Raw genomic sequence first — 5738 nt, forward strand, 5'->3', positions numbered from 1 at the left:
TGATTTTTGAAGTGTTTTCTGCAAAGAGCCTGGCTTTCCCAGAGTGCTGATTCAGCTTGGTAAATTAGGGGTGAGCCTCAGCTGGGCAGAGATGAAATGAACTTTACAGCTGAATTGTAGAAAATTTGGAATTCTCAGCAGGTGTGCTTTGTGGTGTGGACTGGAAGAGTTGTAATTTCATTGAGCAGCATGGTAGACACAATAGCACTAATTGGAACTGATTTATTATTTTACAATCTAGTGTACTGCAGTAAACCGTGGATTCTTGTTAACTGCTAGAGGCAGGTTACGTCTAATTCAGGACCAAACAATGTATGATGTTAACTGCTAGAGGCAGGTTACAATGTCTAATTCAGGACCAAACAATGTATGATGATACTTGAATTTGCAGTAAAATATCTGAAACATTCAAAGTCAGTGTATATGAAATTTTGAACACTTGAATTTTATTTAGAACTAGGCTTTTACACTTTTATCATATGACAGATGGACACTGCCAACCTTAAAAAAAGCAAGATTTGACTTTTTCTCTTGTGGTGAGCCCACAACAAGCTGCCATATTAGTGACTGTTTGTGATCCCACGAACAACAAGAAGGAAGAGAACAACAAGAAGGAAGAGACTCATGAAGGCACTGATGGGCTCTACCAGAGACAGGTGATTGCTGGCCTATGGGGGTGGAGTATAGAGGGAGGCATGACTTTCTCTCCCTGCTCTACCTGATAACAGGCCTGGACCAATCAATGACTGCTATGTAGAGCCCCAGCTGTGACAGTCAAGGTAGATAAAAGGCACTCATTTTTTAATTATGAGGCAGCACACACAGCAGAAGTAGCACAGAGAAGCAGCAGGAGGCAGCAGCAGCACTTGGAAGCAGGAAGAAGAATCATGGACTGAACAAGCTCCCTTGACCAGCAGAGTAATACTGGACCCTTGGTGGAGTGAGACTGTGTATGTGTCACTTTGTTTCATGTTGGTAAAACTAAGTAAAAAATATCATAAATCTACATTTGGATTTTAAATGAAATATTAACAATAATAGTGACATTTCCAATTATACAGTTAGGTCACAGGGTTAGACATGGCCCCCCACTCCCCAAATCTACCTCAAGCCCATTTAAAATATTCTGGAAGGGACTGGCCAATAAAGAAAAAGAAGCTGTACTTGCTACTCTCAGACTGGGCAAAGTTGAGCTTTCCTGAGAGAAGGGAAGTGAAGTAATTGAAGTTGGTTTCTGGCTGTCATTATTATTGTTATTATGGTATGTGCTAAGCACTTGCTATGTGTCAACCACCAGGGAAGATGCAGGTCAGGGACAGTCCCCATTCTGCATGGGACTCACAGTCTAAGAAGTGGGGAGTGAATCCCTGTTTACATATAAGGAAATTGAGACACAGAGAAGATAAGTGACTTGCCCAAGGTCACATGGCAAAGTGGCAGAGCTGGATTAGAACCCAGGTCCTCTGACTCTTCTTTCTGCTAGCCAATGCCGCTTCTACTAAGTTATGCTGCTTCTGTTGGTCTGCTGCTTGCTGTCCCTGAGCTCCAGCCAGAAGGGATCTTCATATGGTATTGTATTTCTGTTCACCCAAACTATACCTGATGTAAACAGGAAGCTAGAGTTGGATAATTTGGTCATTATTTTGATTTGGGGTTATTTAAACTGAGCCCTATTCCCCAGCTTTTCCCCAAGCAAATCTTTAGGGTGTACATGGTCAAACCCCATGGTTTTTGTTAATCAAATTGTTGGTTTCAGTTTGGTAGTCTTAAATCCAAGTGCCTGCAAGAATTATTTTGAAAACCTTGTCTTTATCATTCTCTTTTGTGACCGCTTTCTATTTTTGTGCTACAAATGAAATCCAAGGTTTGAACTTGTCTAGTCTGGGGGTATTTGGTACATTCATAGTCTGTGAAGCAGGGAGGTTAAACAGACCTTCTCAACTGTGGTAATGATGTCGGTGCCTGTTTTTGCTGCTGCTACTACACTGCAGCATGGCCTAGTGGATCGAGAAGGGCCTGAGAGTCAAAAGGAAATGAGTTCTAATATCTGCCCTACCACTTGTCTGCTATGTGACCTTGGGCAAGTCATTTCACTTTTCTGTGCCTCAGTTCCCTCATCTGTAAAATGGGGATTAAGTCTATGAGCCCCATGTGGGACAGGGTCTGTGTCCAACCTGATTATCTTGTATCTACCCCAGTGTTAAATACAATGCCTGGCACATAATAAGCACTTAACAAATACCACAATTATCATTATTATGCAGTGACCACCATCTCTGTTGTGGCTGCACTGGCCTTCCTTATTCAGGATTGGGAACTTTGGTAGTGGCTTGAAAGGTGCCATACAAGTGAACCAGAAGCATTCATCATACTAGAAGGGCCAGCTTGAGTGCAAATGTGGGGCTGGGACTGACGGCCATTTGCCACTGAACACCCTCATCCATTGTTCCCTGATTTCCAAACCTCTCGCCAATCACTCTTTTCCACTATAGCCACAAAGACCCTCCACTGCTGTCACAGACATTCACCACTGCCTGCAGCCATCTAGATCCTAAAGCATAATAACTGTGGTATTTGCTAAGTGCTTGCTCTATGTGTCAGGCACTGGCGTGGATACAAGCAAATCAATTGGACACAGTCCCTGTCTCACATGGGTCTCACAGTCTTAATCTCCATTTTATAGATGAAGTAACTGAAGAACCCTGTCTCAGGGTCACACCTGGAGAGTTTCCAGTACTCTACCAGTCTCGACTAAGGGAGGGAAAGTCAAGCAAAGGCATACCCATTCCATTCATAGCTTGGGCAGTGGCTAGAGAGTGGAAGGCAATCTGCTACAAGTCAAAACTCCCCTGTGCCGGGCAGCAGAGGCATAGCAGAAACTCGAGGGCAGAGACTCAGGTTTACTGCACAGAATAAGGCAATGATAAACCACTTCCATATTTTTACCAAGAAAATTCTATGGATACACTACCAGAACACTGCAGATTGAGCTGGGGTGTTCTGGGAGAGATGTGTCCAGGGTGTCGCTATGGGTCAGAGACTACTCGACAGCATAGGACAAGATGACTGAAGAACACAGAAGTGAAGTGACTTGCCCAAGGTTACTCAGCAGACAAGTGGTGGAGCTGGGATTAGAACCCACATCCTTCTGACTCTCAGGCTCATGCTCTATCCACTAAGCCACAGTGACAGCCATGGTTACCTGACCCTCCATCCCCTGCTGAAAGTAGCAAAAGTGGAAGATGATCAATCGATCGTATTTATTGAGCATTTACTGTGTGCAGAGCACTGTACTAAGTGCTTAAGATGATGGGTACTAGAGGAAGAAGAGGAAAAAAAGAAGAGATTAGCCCCCACTATTCTTAGCTCTTTCTCCCTCCTTCTGCTTTTTCTATCCCTCTTCTTTCCCTTTTTTCCCTCTATTCTTCCCCTTACAAAGTTCTTTATGGATTCTCTCCTTTCCTATTTCCCTTCTTTTCTCCCCTTTTTCTCCTTCTTTTCTCCTTTCTTCCTTTATCCCTGTCCCCAACCCATCCCTTCTTTCTCTCTTTCTGGTAAATCGTCTGGTTCCCTTCCTTTAATGCTGCTCCCCATCTCCTATCCTAGCTAAGTCAGTCTGTAAATCACGTTTATTGAGTGCTTACTGTGTGCAGAGCACTGTACTAAGCACTTGAGAGAATACATCATAACCAGAAATAAAATTCCTTCCTCAGCCCACACCGATTCTGGAAAAAAGATAATTTAAATAGTGACCCTGGGTCCAAGGACACCAAAATAAGTTTGAGAAGGTTCTGACTAGGAATTGTTAAAGAAATGAAAACTGAAGAAATAAGGACATACAAAAAATATGGAAAAAGAAAAGAATCACCTTACATTTACTTATGATTATTGCAATTGAATACATTTATCATCTATATGCAATATTGCAATGGAAAGTGGAATGATCATTGTGAGTTGAATTAGCTAACTGTCATCCACTCACTGTGGATAGTCCATGAAGTGACTCCAGGTGGTCCATGAAGGATTCACTGAGGAGTTTTTCCTAGATACACTGACTTTTAGACCTGTATATTTATTTCTAGAATGTAAGCTCCTTGTGGGCAGGGAACATATCTACCAACTCTTGCTATATTGTTCACTCCCAAGTGCTTAGTACACTGTACTGCACACTTTAAGTGCTAAATAAATGGGATTGATTTTTTTTTTGCAAAAGAAATCCCCTTTATTTCAAGCGACTTTTATCTAGGCCCTTTGCATTCATTTCACCGAGGACATAGAATCTAGCAGTATTTTTAAGGTAGAGGCACTATTGCACAATCCTATTCTAAAATTGGGGCATTTTGGAAGCAGCTGAGAACTGGGGTAATGGAGAAGGGTGGATATTCATCTCTCTCTCTCTATCCCTATTTCTCTTATCTCTCACATTGAGAACCAAAGTTTCCCTCTCCCCTGCCCATTCTTTCCCTTTATTATTTACCCAAATTCTTGTCTCTGTCTTCTATTATAAAGTTACTCCTTTACATTTTGCTGCCAAACTTTTCAAATTGCTGAGCTAATCTCTTCCTACCCTACCTTTGCCCTAGTAGTCAATTATTTTGAAATTAAACTATGTAGTGCATGTATGAATATTTATCTATGTAATAGTTTTTCTACTTATTCTCCGACGGACCCTCTCAGTGTCACATCTGGAGAGTTTCCAGTATACTACCAGTCTCTACTACAGGAGGGAGAGTCAAGCAGAGGCATACCCATTCCATTCCTAGCTTGGGCAGTGGAAGGCAATCTGCTACAAGTCAAAATTTACCTGTGCTGGGCAGTAGTGGCATGGGAGAGAGTCAAGGGCAGAGACTCATTTACTGCTTGGAAGGAGGCAATGGTAAGCCACTTCCCTATGTTTACCAAGAAAACTCTATGGATACATTACCAGAAGGATTGCAGATAGAAATGCGGCATTCTGGGAGAGATATGTCCATGGCATCACTATGGGTCGGACACGACTCGACAGCATAAAACAACAATAGTTTTTCAGTGATAGTGACTCTTTCTGATATAGACACCAGAATGGTGTAATAATTGGGGAGTGGAAACAGGCAGTATGTGCTCCATGAATATTAACAGTCAACAGCAGGAGAACAAACAGGCTAGGATAAACAACTGGGGACAAGTTTGGGGTTTTTTAGGGTACCACCATACAATTTAGCATTCGTATTTAACAACACTCACTCTGTTAATAACAATAATAATGGTATTTGTTTCTGCCAAGCCCTAAGCATGTGATAGATACAAGATAATCACATCAGACCCAATTTGTCCATATGGGGTCCACAGCATATGTAGCAGAAAAAACACATATTGCCTGCCATCATTATTATTATTTCACTGATGAGGAAAGAGAGGCACAGAGAAGTTAAGTGACTTGCCCAAGGTCACGCAGCAGACAACTGGCACAGCTGGGTTTAGAACCCAGGTCCTCTGACTCCCAGAGATGTTGTCTTTTCACTAGGCCAGACTGCTTCTTATTGATTAATAACAATCAATATTATTGAAGAACCTTATCATACCCTGACACATCAAATCTCACATCCAGGCTCAAACCTGAAAATCAACAGATTTGGTGAATCATGCTTTGGAGACAAAAACCATAGAATGCGTGCACACACACACACACACGCACACATCTAAAAAGCACAGCATGAGAAGTTCATACATAAAATGTATAATAAAAAAGAAGGATTATA

At 41.9% G+C, this 5738-nt stretch overlaps 1 non-coding gene across 1 annotated transcript; it reads left to right on the forward strand.

Moving 5' to 3' along the window:
• Window positions 1-2701: 2701 nt before the first annotated feature.
• On the forward strand, window positions 2702-2839 carry LOC119935870. Its single transcript, XR_005453476.1, has one exon. It is a non-coding gene; the product is annotated as a small nucleolar RNA SNORA7 (small nucleolar RNA).
• The last annotated feature ends 2899 nt before the right edge of the window (window positions 2840-5738 follow it).

The sequence above is a fragment of the Tachyglossus aculeatus genome, chromosome 1 (assembly GCF_015852505.1).
Source record: "Tachyglossus aculeatus isolate mTacAcu1 chromosome 1, mTacAcu1.pri, whole genome shotgun sequence".
Classification (NCBI taxonomy): Eukaryota; Metazoa; Chordata; class Mammalia; order Monotremata; family Tachyglossidae; genus Tachyglossus; species Tachyglossus aculeatus.